This window comes from Xyrauchen texanus, chromosome 31 (assembly GCF_025860055.1).
Source record: "Xyrauchen texanus isolate HMW12.3.18 chromosome 31, RBS_HiC_50CHRs, whole genome shotgun sequence".
NCBI lineage: Eukaryota > Metazoa > Chordata > Actinopteri > Cypriniformes > Catostomidae > Xyrauchen > Xyrauchen texanus.
In genome coordinates, this window is record NC_068306.1 from 39,529,617 (window position 1) to 39,545,517 (window position 15,901).

Below are 15,901 nucleotides of genomic sequence, written 5' to 3' on the forward strand. Positions count from 1 at the left end.
TTGTGAGTGATCATGATTTTATACATGTGTTTCAAAATTACAATAAATTTTTTTAGGAATAAATCTTTATTTAATGGGGAAAAACTACTCCGTTTTACTGAGATTTTAAGTTGATCGTTGAGAATATTGGTGCCAATGGTTTCTAACAGCAGTTGAAAAAGAGTTGCAACACTGCCATAGACTTCTGTTGAAATCGTAGAATGCGGAAGTGACGCGTGTCATGGCGGGGCAACCGATAGTTCCAAACACTGAATAGTTCCAGCACCAAACCCCATTCATTTCAGTGTTTCTCAAGCACACTCACTAGAAAGTTGATGAAATAACTGCATTTTTTATTTTTGTTTTAACACATTAGCTGACCTCTCATGAATCTAGTCAATAGTGGTATTTTATGTAGCCAGCTCTAGTTAATGTTTATCCTTTAGATAATAGCTAGTAAGATTCTAATTGCAGTTAGCTAACGTGAGCAACACTTCACTAGCTACCATAATCAGATATCATTTGGCCTACATTTACCTCAAATTAATTGCAGTTATTGGCGTTCGATAAATGAACAAAGTTTATCTTAGGTGAATAGATTTGTTGTTAAAGTTAGCAACACTTAGTACAAGACCGTACCATATTAGTAAACCTAATTTCAATAAATGGTATCAAGCTCAACTAGATAACATGGCTAACTTGTATCTAGCAAGGTTGTTCCTTGGTTAATTCAGTCATTACACACAGTAATTTATCGTTTGCTAGACATTGCATCATTGACAGGTGTTCAGCAGCATTAATGTGGATAATTGCAGATTACTTTATTTTTCTGTTGAAGAGCTGACATGTGAAACCATGGGAGACTGACTTTGATGACCTAGCAAGCCAGTTATCTAAAAAAGATCAAAAAATCAATAAGGTTTGTAATTGTCAGAAACAGCTCTCTGTATCATCTAAAATAATCAGAGTTGAATCAATACCTCTAAACAACAAAAACTGAACATTATAACCGTCATGAAGGTAGGATTTATTGCAGGGCTGTTATAATGTATTGTTTTAGCTCGGTGTCCCTAATAAACTGGCAGCTGTATATATGCTTATAGGCTTTATAGAAATACCAAAATTGTATATTGTAAGAGTAGTGGAGTGCAAATGGAACAGTCATACATACAATAACATTTATAAACACTTCTCTCCCCCACCCCACCCTCAACATTGAACATTCAGGGGGAAAAATCCAAATCAAATAATAATATATAATAGTAAGAGATAAAGTATCACTTTCCAGAAATTGCATAAAAGTGAGAGTTTACCCCTCCCTGGCTTACATTAATTCTAGGGTGAGTTTTTCCACATATCCTCATGCTAAAATCGACAGTAAATCCACATTATAAAGCTGATATTTAAAAAGGTTTCTTCCCGGGGGAACATGCCCCTGGACCGCTGAGGAGTTCACTCCCCTGATACTTTTGTTATTAGGGAGATTGCTTGTCACCAGGCATGGTGTTGCCTAGCAGTGGTCAATAGTAGAGGGAACTGCTGAAATGTTGCCAGGGATTAACCCTCGATTCCTGATGGTGAGGAACACACCATGACCACATGTCCGAACCCTTGTAATAGTAGCTGTTGGGCTAGCCTACAGGTGTAAGGTTGGTTTGGGATTCATACAGATTGGTTAATGTATTTGGACAATGACAAAAATGTTGGTTCTGTCCATCAGCACATTGGATTTAAAATGAAACGATGATAAGAAGTTTAAAATGCAGACTTTCAGCTTTAGTATGAGTTATTATTTGGTCATCAAATTCAAAGTTGCAACCAAGTACTAAATATGATCATTTTATTTAGGTTTATAGGAACTTTTGCAATAACTTTTGGTCCTCTGAAATTGGCAGCCTGTCAAATGGCTATAATTACTACATGGTTAACTTGATGCATCTCAAAATACCCACAGATTTAAGATGAGAGTTTGGACTTGAGGTCCATAGTCATTATTTAATTTCAGATTCAATGTACTGCACAGAAATCATGCCAATGCCCAAATACGTTTGGACCTGACTGTAGCTGTGTGCTCTCCCTTTTATGTACTTGGCTTTTGATGCATATTTAATCTATGTCCTTCAATGTATTAACTTACAATGTTTGTGGATGAATGTTTCATCTTTCTTAACTACTCCCAGTTCTCTCCAGAAGCAACAGGCTCGACTCGACTCAAGACCTGGTCTCCCCTGGAGCCTATGACATAGCTAAATTCCACCACAGGAAGCAGACCAAGTACATTTACTCAAGTACAAATTAAAAGTACTTGTACTTGAGCATTTCCATTTATTGCAACTTTATACATTTACTCCACTATATTTGTCTGACAGCTCTAGTTACTACAGTAGTTACTTTTCAGTTCACAATTTTTGATACCCTTCCGGTTCAGTGAAAACCATATGTCTCCAAATGTGTTGATTTTGAATGTTTGTGATAAACTGAAAGATTAGGTGCTCCTTTATGGGTTGAGAAAATGCTTTTACTTCTTATGATAAATAAACTATTTAAAACCCCCCTTGGATTAGCTAGTAAATGCAATGTCACAAAGATGAAACGGCTGTTTTTCTGAGATCATGAAAAGGTGACTTTTTAGATACGTGGTTCTCACAGGTCAGCGATGCTACAAACATCTGATGATAGAATATGATGCACTGCTGTAGATTAAACTACCCAACAGTATATAAAGTAGTTTAAAATAGCACAACGTAAACATCTACAGCAGTAAAATGCCACATACACTTTAATGCAGCAGTAATATTAATCCAAAAACATAATATATAATTGTAAAACAAATTCAAAACAAAAGGGAACATTTTTCTGCAGAGTAAGTACTTTTACATTTTGCTGATAATACTTGTACATACTTATACTTAATGAATGCAAGACTTTTACTTGTAGTGGAGTATTTTCACAGTGTGGTATTAGTACTTCTGTAATCAAGTAAAAGATCTTCCACCACTGTCTGTTTCTGGCAGTGGAATGCTCTCACCCACAAATAAAAGTAACTGCTGCATTATTTGTGGCGTGTGAATGTTTTTGCTATCATTGTATGGACAGGAGTTTGACTCGGTGTGTCTGGACATGTTTTGAGCAGTCATTGTCCAGTGAAGTTTATGGAGCACTCATGGCCAGATCTCCTTTTTTCCTGCTGTTGCGGTGAAAGAATGAATGCAATGGCTAATTTGAACACTTTTATGCCTTTGCTGGCCTATCTTTCTCTCCCTGTAGGAGGTCAAATGAGATTCTATGAAGACTGCCATTTCAAGGAAAAACTTATCTAACCTCTGCCAAGATATAATATATAATAAAATGTTTTGTTGAATGCAATTGGTTGTCTTGTTTATTTTGCAATATTGGCAAAACTTCTTTGTTGGGTTAAATTGAGCAGTAGCTTGCATTAATTGATATTCACTTGATGTGCACGCTTATGTGAATGTCTTATAACATAAGGATTATGACCACAGAAGCATGAGAAAACTATTAATACATACAAACTGTAAATGTATTCTACGTTATGGGAGCAATCTGCCTTCCCACCAAAATTAAAACACAGAAAAACTGAATAATGCTTTATGAACAAGTCTCCCCATCACTCCCCAGATAAAATGCTACTATAAATGTAGTCAACGTAGCAATTAGTGCATATTATGCATTCATATTTACCGAAAATTGCTGCAAATATAAATAATTTCTAATGCTGTCTGTTCTGCTTAAACCCATTCAAACAGGTTGACAGCAGGGATTTGTTTGGAACTATTGAGAACTACATGAACCATGTGACATATTTCAAATAATGTTGCAACTCTTTTTTTTTTGCAATGGTGCTAGTTTCTACAATCTTCTAGGCTTAAGAGGCAGTCACACTAGGCATTGAGCATGCAAAAAAATGTCATTCAACGCAACAGACCAGGATATGATATCATATGGGGGAACTCCTGGTGTAAATAAATAATAGATCACAAAAATCAAAACAAATAATATTATATTACAATTTTTTAAATATTTTTCTAGTTCTTGCATTTCCGCTGTGCTGCATTTGGATGCATTTGAATGGTAATGAATGGAGTGCAAAGTGTAGTGTGACCACCTCTTTACAATGCTTTCGGAAACGCAGCCCAGAATGTTTTGGCTCATAAAAATTAAGTCATGCTGGCATTTCTTGGTAACTTTCTTCATGAAAACTAAAACAAAACCCCAAAAACAACAATTGGAGGGGGGTTCTTGGAGATAATTGGCCTTTGCAAGTCATAATCCATCCCTGCAATAATAAATTTCACTCTGGCTCTGCTCCCACCCCCGATATTGTGCACACGCAAGAACCACCCCTGTTGCTGATTGGCTGGAGTAGTGTTGTGTGGATCGGTCTGATCCATTTTGTTTTTGTCCAATTCACAGAGCCAGGACTGTGTACAAATACTAGATTATTTTTCAGCCCACCACAGAATGGACAGCTAGACTGTGTGGAGATATTTGCAGAATTTGACAAAAAGTGTATTGGATTAGAATTACTGAGTGTACCTTTAATATCAGAGACTATTTAGCAGAGATGGGTCACTTTTATTAAAATGAATGGGAGAATTTGGATTTAGAAAGAGTCCCGCCCTTCAGGTAAAAGAGCCAATCCCCTTTTATATCCAGATATCGCCAGTCAATCGACTCGAGAACCCATGAGCAAAACAAGCCGGGAAATTTCGTTTTTCACCGTGATCGGAGGCAAAGATGCACAATTTGTGTCACCAGCGTTGTCAGACTTAACTGCTTATTTGAAATATTTCATTTGATCGTAATATTGACCAACTGTTCTGAAGATTTCGGTCCTTCCCCATTTAAGGATAGGAGTTGCTCTTGTATGCTGCTTGATCACACCGTAGAAAAAAGCTGCACGGGAGCGTTCCAAAGATGGCCACCGAGTGACCTTGACTCGCTAAACTGACTTCTTTAATATTCATGAGCCAAACCGTCACCATAGCAGGATTCGTACATACGCGTCTCAGACAACCGGTTTTTTTTTTTAGAAATATTTAAGAAAATAACCCCACCTGTCTTTGTTGCATCCGTACACGTTTAATCTAGACAGCAGGCGCCCTCGGCGAGAACGTAGACGTTGTTTAGGGACATCTTGTTGCAGATCTACGAGTTAAAAATATTAAAGAATGAACATATTAAACGGTCATCGCTTGAATCTCACAAGTAGCCTATACTAGGCCTATGGGTTATTTCATCAATGGTTTAACGCTTAGCTATACTTAAAAACAAAAGCCATCATACTACTGGAGTTGGCAGGTCTCATTGGCGTCAAATTGCGATCAGTGATCCTTCCTCTTGAAGATTTTTTAACAATCATACTCAAAAAAAAAAATAAAAATGCAAAACAGCCTAATAATAAATCACGTAGCAAGCCCTATCAGTAATGTTTTGCCTGTTAGCTACAATTGCCTAAAATCCCTTCCCCTTCTCAATGATTGTCCTATTTATTGTAGGCGTTGTTATACGTTCCCACAGCCGTTACCCATTAAGCGTCGAGACTCGCACAGAACGTAACTAAGCAATATTAAGATAACCTTGTTAATATTCATGAGTCATTCCGTCAAGTATAGACGGGGAATCAGCTATTCTCATATTTAACCATTCGTGTCTATAAGGAAATTGGAAGAATGTCCAATCGAGTTGGCAATTTTATGAATAAAACATGCCTAAAAGTTATTGTAATTTTATGCACTTGAAAAAAATCAGCACACTATCCTGGTTTGAAAGAGTATCAAAATGTATTTAGCAACGTTTCGGTTACTCGACATTCGACGGGCATTTAAATACAGAGTGCAACAGCACCAAATGTAAAATATGTCATGACCACTAGTCAAAACATCTGATGACCATGACATCACAACCGATGACAACCAATAAAATAGAGAACACCTAGAAAACACATCACATAGCCTACAGCAGCCCAAATACAAATAATAAATTACACCTGTAGGGTAACCCACATAGCCTGCAGATCTTTTCGTTCATTTATATTCCAATCACATTGCTGTCCCACTCAACTGTAAATAAATAGAATAATCAAAACTAAAATAATTATATATCATAACATGTGAAGCCATATCTATTAGAAATTCTGAAGAGGGAATCACATCTACTCGGTCAGAAAGATAATGATTTAGAACACGAAGACCCCCCTCATGAGAGATATTACACATTTGTTTGTGTTTTTTTAAACATTGTTAACAGCGATGTTAATCCTTTATATCTTGAAATGGTATAGATACACAGATGATGTACTTTGTATTTTGGGGGGATCTAAGCAAATTCATGATGGATAAGGGCCTATATGCCTATTTGGATAACTTCTATATGGTTTTGTGGAGAGTTTGGACTTCAATTTGGAAGTGAGTTCGGAACCTGTCCATTTTCTTGACATGTGGGAATAGAAAACAAATGGTCTCATTACCACTTTATTTACAAGTGACATTGACTGGAATACTCTTTTGCTTGCCTCCAGTTTTTACCCTGGTCCTTTTATAGATTGAGGAGGATATGTCACTCTGATACAGATTTTATTGTAAGTCAATAAATGAAAAATACATTTCTTCAACGGGGTTATCCGCCTGATTTGGATTGAAGAAGCGTTTAGCTCTTCATAAAACACACTCTGATATTCTTAAAACAAATAGCCTACAAAGAAAGTGAAAAAAAAAAATCGTTTACTTTTACTATAGGCCTACAACATATTCACCTACATAAAAGTAGTGAAGTATGTGAAGTATAGTCTAGATGTGGCAGGGAATTAACACAATCACGGACTACAAACGGAATAAAGTTTCCGCCATGAACACCGCTGCATCTCTCCTGGACGAACTTAATACATTTTATGCTCGTTTCGAGGACAACACCACCGCCCTCGCGGAGAGAGCACTCGCGGCTGACGCTACAGAGGTTGATTCACTCTCCGTCTCTGTTGTGGATGTAACCCGATCCTTCCGACGGGTGAACATCCGTAAAGCCGCGGGTCCAGACGGCTTTCCGGGCCGCGTCATCAGAGCGTGCGCGAATCAACTGGCTGGTGTTTTTACGGACATTTTCAATCTGTCCTTCTCCCTGTCTGTAGTCCCCACATGCTTCAAAACATCAACCATTGTGCCTGTTCCGAAGCAAGCCACAATCACTTGCTTAAATGACTGGCGTCCTGTTGCTCTGACCCCCATCATCAGCTTCGAGAGGTTAATCAGAGATTACATCTGCTCTGTTCTGCCCCCCTCTTTGGACCCATTGCAGTTTGCCTACCGCAACAACCGCTCCACCGATGATGCCATTGCATCTACACTACACACTGCTCTCTCCTATCTGGAAAAAAGGAACACATATGTGAGAATGCTGTTTGTAGACTACAGCTCAGCATTCAACACCATAGTGCCCTCCAAGCTTGATGAGAAACTCCGGGCTCTGGGCTTAAACAGCTCCTGTGCAGCTGGATCCTGGATTTCCTGTCAGGCAGACGTCAGGTGGTTAGAATGGGCAGCAACACCTCCTCATCACTGACCCTCAACACTGGAGCCCCGCAGGGCTGTGTTCTCAGCCCACTCCTGTATTCCCTGTACACACATGACTGTGTGGCAACACATAGCTCCAATGCCATCATTAAGTTTGCTGACGATACGACGGTGGTAGGTCTGATCACTGACAATGATGAAAGAGCCTACAGAGAGGAGGTGCACACTCTGACACGCTGCTGTCAAGAGCACAACCTCTCCCTCAACGTCAGTAAAACCAAGGAGCTTGTGGTGGATTTCAGGAGGAAAGATGGAGAACACAGCCCCATCACCATCAATGGAGCACCGGTAGAGAGAGTCAGCAGTTTCAAGTTCCTCGGTGTCCACATTACTGAGGAACTCACATGGTCCGTCCACACTGAGGCCGTTGTGAAGAAGGCTCACCAGCGCCTCTTCTTCCTGAGACGGCTGAGGAAGTTTGGAATGAACCAACACATCCTCACACGGTTCTACACCAGCACTGTAGAGAGCATCCTGACTGGCTGCATTACCGCCTGGTACGGCAATAGCACCGCGCACAACTGCAAAGCCCTGCAAAGGGTGGTGCGAACTGCCAGAAACATCATCGGAGGTGAGCTTCCCTCCCTCCAGTACATATACACTAGGCGTTGTGTGAAAAAAGCTCGGAGGATCATCAGAGACTCCAGCCACCCGAGTCATGGGCTGTTCTCACTGCTACCATCAGGCAGGCGGTATCGCAGCATCAGGACCCGCACCAGCCGACTACATGATAGCTTTTTCCCCCAAGCAATCAGACTGTTGAACACTTGATCTATCAGGATCAATAATTTGCACTACACTTTATTAATCTATAATTTCACTCTGGACTGTCAACTTATTCTCCTCAATATACTACTTCATATACATATATATACAGTGAGGAAAATAAGTATTTGAACACCCTGCTATTTTGCAAGTTCTCCCACTTAGAAATCATGGAGGGGTCTGAAATTGTCATCGTAGGTGCATGTCCACTGTGAGAAACATAATCTAAAAAAAAAAATCCAGAAATCACAATGTATGATTTTTTAACTATTTATTTGTATGATACAGCTGCAAATAAGTATTTGAACACCTGAGAAAATCAGTGTTAATATTTGGTACAGTAGCCTTTGTTTGCAATTACAGAGGTCAAACGTTTCCTGTAGTTTTTCACCAGGTTTGCACACACTGCAGGAGGGATTTTGGCCCACTCCTCCACACAGATCTTCTCTAGATCAGTCAGGTTTCTGGGCTGTCGCTGAGAAACACGGAGTTTGAGCTCCCTCCAAAGATTCTCTATTGGGTTTAGGTCTGGAGACTGGCTAGGCCACGCCAGAACCTTGATATGCTTCTTACAGAGCCACTCCTTGGTTATCCTGGCTGTGTGCTTCGGGTCATTGTCATGTTGGAAGACCCAGCCTCGACCCATCTTCAATGCTCTAACTGAGGGAAGGAGGTTGTGCCCCAAAATCTCGCAATACATGGCCCCGGTCATCCTCTCCTTAATACAATGCAGTCAGCCCTGTCCCATGTGCAGAAAAACACCCCCAAAGCATGATGCTACCACCCCCATGCTTCACAGTAGGGATGGTGTTCTTGGGATGGTACTCATCATTCTTCTTCCTCCAAACACGGTTAGTGGAATTATGACCAAAATGTTATATTTTGGTCTCATCTGACTCACATGACTTTCTCCCATGACTCCTCTGGATCATCCAAATGGTCATTGGCAAACTTAAGACGGGCCTTGACATGTGCTGGTTTAAGCAGGGGAACCTTCCGTGCCATGCATGATTTCAAACCATGGCGTCTTAGTGTATTACCAACAGTAACCTTGGAAACGGTGGTCCCAGCTCTTTTCAGGTCATTGACCAGCTCCTCCCGTGTAGTTCTGGGCTGATTTCTCACCTTTCTTAGGATCATTGAGACCCCACGAGGTGAGATCTTGCATGGAGCCCCAGTCCGAGGGAGAATGACAGTCATGTTTAGCTTCTTCCATTTTCTAATGATTGCGCCAACAGTGGACCTTTTTTCACCAAGCTGCTTGGCAATTTCCTCGTAGCCTTTTCCAGCCTTCTGGAGGTGTACAATTTTGTCTCTAGTGTCTTTGGACAGCTCTTTGGTCTTGGCCATGTTAGTAGTTGGATTCTTACTGATTGTATGGGGTGGACAGGTGTCTTTATGCAGCTAACAACCTCAAACAGGTGCATCTAATTTAGGATAATAAATGGAGTGGAGGTGGACATTTTAAAGGCAGACTAACAGGTCTTTGAGGGTCAGAATTCTAGCTGATAGACAGGTGTTCAAATACTTATTTGCAGCTGTATCATACAAATAAATAGTTAAAAAATCATACATTGTGATTTTTGGAGTTTTCTTTTAGATTATGTCTCTCACAGTGGACATGCACCTACGATGACAATTCCAGACCCTCGATGATTTCCAAGTGGGAGAACTTGCAAAATAGCAGGGTGTTCAAATACTTATTTTCCTCACTGTATATATATATATATATATATATATATATATATATATATATTCATATACTCCTTACTTATTGTATTGTATATTGTGTATTCTATATTGTGTGTGTTGTATATAATTATTGTGTTGTGTAAGTATGTTGTTTATTGTAATTGGTATATGTCTCGTCACTGTAATGACTGCTATGTTGCTCGGAACTGCACACAAGAATTTCACCTACTGTTGCACTTGTGTTCATGGTAGTGTGACAATAAAGTGATTTGATTTGATTTTGATTTGAAAACAAAACTATCGATGTGTTAATTGCGCACAATGCAATAATACTTTTAAGCGATCCTTGTTTTTTTGTCATCTGCGAACTGTTAAAATGTATTAGATTAAATCTGTGATCACATGTTCCTCTACCCATGTTGTATATTTGATTCGTTGTCCTTGTTGTCTTGGATTCATGGGTAAAAGATCACGTCAGTTAAAATAACGAATTAGTGAACATAAATGTTTGATCAGGATAAAATATCTAAATGATCCTGTTGCAGCTCATTTTGTTGAATTTAATATTCTATACACTATATACACACTTCAAATCTAATCACGATGGGACTTAATGATGAGCTCTTGTTTAATGTCATGCTGTAGATTTACTGTTTGTATAGATAACGTTTTTTCCATGTATATGTATGTATGTGTGACGCTTTCCACTAAGGAAGACACGGGAACCAGCGTCGGCTTCAAGGTAAGATTTTTTAATTATACGCTTTCCGTTCGATACACAATCGTATAACACACGTTCTTTTCGTTGCGACTCTGGGTGTAGGCACTCTCTCTCCCGAGGCTCTGTGGCTGCTGCTCTTTTATGCCGCTCTCCTCATGCTTACTGCAATTAGACACAGGTGTTAGACATAATTTAGCTCAGGTGTAAGCGCCCTTACCGCTTTTCTCTCCCGGACGGGCGCTTGACCACGCCCCCGCTGCCACATACCCCCACTGCCCGACTCAGGCCGGGGCGTCATCTGGCCTGCCTACCACTCCCCCCCCATTTCTGGAGAGGAAGTCAGCGGCAGCCATCTGCACCCGGTCTGTGGATCACCTTGAATTTAAAAGGCTGGAGAGCCAGATACCAACGGGTGATCCGGGCGTTAGTATCCTTCATGCGGTGAAGCAACTGGAGTGGGGCGTGGTCCGAACAGAGGGTGAAGGCCCGCCCCAGCAGGTAGTAACGGAGTGTGAGGACCGCCCACTTGATGGCCAGACACTCCTTCTCCACGGTGCTGTACTTGGTCTCCCTCAAGGAGAGCTTCCGGCTGATCAGGACAGCACCGGGCGCTCCTCCCCCTCCACCACCTGCGAGAGTACGGCCCCCAAGCCTCTGTCTGAAGCGTCCGTCTGCAACACAAAAGGGAGAGAGAAGTCAGGTGCATGCAAAAGCGGCCCCCACAAAGTGCAGCTTTAATCTGTGTAAGCGCCTGTTGGCACTGCTCTGACCATTGGACCGGATCTGGAGCCCCCTTTTTAGTGAGGTCAGTCAGCGGGCTGGTGACATCCGAATAATTAGGCACAAATCTTCTGTAATAGCCAGCCAGCCCCAGGAACTGCCTCACCCCCTTCTTGGTCTTGGGTCTAGGGCAAGTCGCATTCGCCGTGGTCTTGTCAATTTGGGGACGCACCTGGCCATGACCCAAGTGGAACCCCAGATACCGTACCTCCACCGCCCAACCGCGCACTTTTCGGGTTTGCCGTGAGCCCGCCCGCCGCAGCGATCTCAGGACGGCCCTTAGATATTGCATGTGCCACTGCCAATCATTGCTATAAATGATGATATCGTCTAGATAGGCAGCGGCGTAAGCTGTATCGCGGTCTGAGGATCCTATCCATGAGACGCTGAAGCGTGGCTGGTGCCCGAACAAACCGAAAGGAAGCGTCCGCAATTGGTGTAATCCGAGCGGCGTGGTGAAGGCCGTTTTTCACGGGATATTGGTGTCAAGGGGATCTGCCAATAACCCTTCGTTAGATCCAAGGTCGAATAAAATCGAGCCGTACCTAACCGATCGAGCAGTTCATCAACACGGGGCATTGGAGTGCGCGTCAAATTTAGACACCGCGTTGACTTTCCTATAATCCACACAGAAGCGTACAGACCCATCGCTCTTGGGAACAAGGGCGACCGGGCTGGACCAATCGCTATGGGACTCTTCTATTACTCCCATCTCAAGCATCGCGTCCAATTCTTCTCGAACTACTTTCTTTTTGTGTTCGGGACAAGCGATAGAGGCGACAGCGTACCACCACGCCCGGCTCGGTCTCGATATGGTGATGTATGATGTTTGTGCGGCCCGGTAGAGGAGAAAACACGTCTGCAAACTCCTTTTGTAATTCGGAAACCTCTGCGAGTTGGCGCGGTGAGAGGTGGTCTCCACAAGGAACCGGGGTGTTGAGATTGCGGGCTTTGTTTACCTCCAGTTCGAGCTCCGCCCTCTCCGGAACTACCGTTGCCAACGTCACAGAGGCCGCCTCTTCTCTCCACAATTTCAGGAGGTTGAGGTGATATATTTGGCGGCGCCCCTCTATCGATGCGTTTAACCTCATAATCGAGATCCCCTACTCGTCGTGTGACCTCAAAGGTTCCTTGCCACTTGGCGAGTAATTTAGAGCTTCGATGTTGGGAGTAATACAAGCACTTTATCTCCGGTCGCGAATTCCGTAGCTGAGCACCCCTGTCATACAGCCGGCGTTGGCGTTCTTGAGCCTGGAGCAAATTCTCCTGTGTTAATTTCCCCAGTGTGTGGAGTTTTGCTCTAAGATCAAGAACGTATTGAATTTCGGTTTTACTATTAGAAGGTCCCTCCTCCCATGCTTCGCGGATGGCGTCGAGGACCCGTGTGGGCGTCGCCCGTACAGCAGCTCAAATGGGGAGAACCCGTAGAGGCTTGCGGGACCTCTCATACTGCGAATAACAGAGGGTCCAGCCACTTATCCCAATTTCTAAGCGTCTTCGGTATGCAATTTACTGAATCATATTTTTGAGCGTCTTATTAAATCGTTCCACCAGTCCATCTGTCTGAGGATGGTAGGCGCTAGTCTTGAATCGACTTAATGCCCAAGAGTTTGTAAAGTTTGCGAAGTGTTCGTGACATAAAAGTAGTGCCTTGGTCGGTGAGGATTTCTTTCGGAATCCCCACCGGGAGATTATTTTGAAGAGTGCCCCTGCAACACTACATGCTGAGATGTTGCTCAAAGGCACTGCTTCCGGATATCGCGTTGCGTAATCCATCAGGACTAACACAAAGCGATGTCCGCGTGCCGTCCGTTCTAATGGCCCGGCGAGGTCCATTCCAATTCTTTCGAAGGGAACCTCGATCAATGGAAGGGCGCAAAAGCGCTTTTGGTGTGGCCGGTGGGTTTACGAGCTGACATTCACCACCTGCGGACGTCGCTGCCAATGCCTGGCCAATAGAAACGGGCTATTAGACGGAGAAGTGTCTTTCTTTCCCCTAGGTGACCGGCCATAGGATTATAGTGAGCCGCCTGAAAAACCATTTCCCGGCGGCTCCGTGGAATCAATAATTGTGTCACTTCCTCCTTTGTTTGAGCGTCCTGCGTCACTCTGTACAACCGATCTTTAATAAGCAAAAAATATGGATATGAAACGGCGACACCCGGCCGGAGTTGTTGACCATCGATTACTCTCACTTGGTCAAAAGCGTGCTTAAGGGTTTCATCCCGCGACTGCTCCAAGGGGAAGTCCCCCTCCGGGAATTCCCTGAGAGGATGGGCGACAACCAAAAGTATGTATAAATACAGATTAGGGGCATCACTGCAGTGACTGTCCCTCAGAGAGGCTACACCTAACTCCTACCCCTAAACCTAACCTTTCCTTACAAAAAATAGGCATGGTTTTACAACAGTAACCATATTACCATGGTATTTTTTAGTAAAATCATTGTAACCACAAAATTAAACATGGTTGCTATATCAACACCATGTTACTGTAGTAACATGTTTAATTGGATTAAAACTATGGCATCCGCCAAAAACAAGCTTACTACAATATTTCTATGTTAAAACCATGGTTCATTTTACCCTGATCAAACCTTTCTATCAACTCCCCAGCCTTCACTGTGAACAAGTCACTAGGAGGAAATCAACCTTTATATTAATTTGTATTTATTACGAGTATTAAAGGAAATGTTAAGAGAAGAGACAGGTAACAGAATGGGAAAAAGTGGGACAGAGGGGTGAATCGCTCCCAGGACTTTCACTTGATAAATCACATCCACATCACATTTACACACTATTGCAGCAACATTTGGCAGCGCAGTTTGTCTTCAGTTTCTGTGTTTCCACCAGATGCAAATAGCTGCACTTTGGCAGGTACTATTTACACAAATTGCAAATACTCTTGTGTAAAATATGTAAATGATGAATCAGAAGTGCTGGGTAAATTACTTCTGAATTGCAATCTGGTAGCTACTAATTATAAATGACATGGCTAAAATTTCAATCATTTATCTTTTGGACTATATTTTTAGGTAATCTATAGCATTTCTAGTATAACCTGAAACATTGACACAATGTTATATATATACTGTATATATTACTCTGTCTGTTACTGAGTGAAAAAGGGTACTCAAAAGGTCATAAAAACACAAAAAGCCTTTTAATGATTTGCATGTATTGTCCAAGATGGCAGAAAAAGTTAGTGACCTATTCTTAATAAGAAGAGTTTAGAAAGAAAGAAATAAAACTATTTTCTTCCAGGTTTGAAATGTTTTTGTCACGATTTTCAGTACAACAGCACCCTTACAAAAAAAAAAAAGCAAAATAGCCTCAACCTAGCCGCTCGTTACTTTAATATGCAAATTTGATTTTGACTGCCACAAATGTTTGCCAGAGGTTTGCAGCTCTTAACCAGTAGTGGCAAACCTTTGACAAATTTGTCATGAAGTCTCGATTTTCGTAAGGGTGTTTAGAAACTTACATACATCATGAGAAGACATGGTCATATCGTTTGAGTGGTGCTTTTTGCAGAAATACAGATTTGTACAGGATTGCAAATGTATTTTACATGGTGTAAAAAATATGAAGGGAGTTGCATGATGCTGGTAGAGCTCTAGGTCCTCGATCAATGACAGACTCAAATATGTTTGAGTTTAACAGGTATTTCTTATAGGAGAGTTATGAAAAGTCCCCCATTTGTCCTTTCAACAAATGTGGTCTTATACTCAATACAAACACCATACACCAAACCATGGTATTTGGATTTGACTGCAATATTAGTAAATCAAAGTCACAAAAAACAGTCTCAAAAGTTATTACAAAAGCAAAACTACATTCATTTAAATTTTTCATGCAAAGTACAAAATCAATTCACAAAATGCAATCAGTTTGCCATTTATTTGTTGATTATATTGCAATCCATTCAAAACACAGAGTGTTAATTCAAATAATCATTAAAATGTGTTCATCAGGAGTTGGTTAGATCTGCAATGTAAAGTTGAGAAAAGATTGAGAAGCACACCTCCAAATGCTTCTTTTGATTTGTCATTGAATTGTTTGCAGTGGACAGGATGTTATGATTTGGAAGGCACAATTTACATCGCAGAGTAATGTTTTTGCACATGTGTACCCTTAAAAGTAAAAATGTTTTTTTTAAATCTAGAGGTCAAATGCTGAGTGAAGGCATATCAGCATGGTAGGCTGATTTAGCATGAAAAGAAAAATTGAAATATTAAAAAAGAAGAAGGGGGAACAGTAATTTATGAACAATTTACTTTAATTGCCTGTTTAATATAATTATGTTATCAATTTAAAAATAATGTAAAGGCAACCTGATTACGAGTATTTGTTAATTAAAATGTTAATTAATCTAA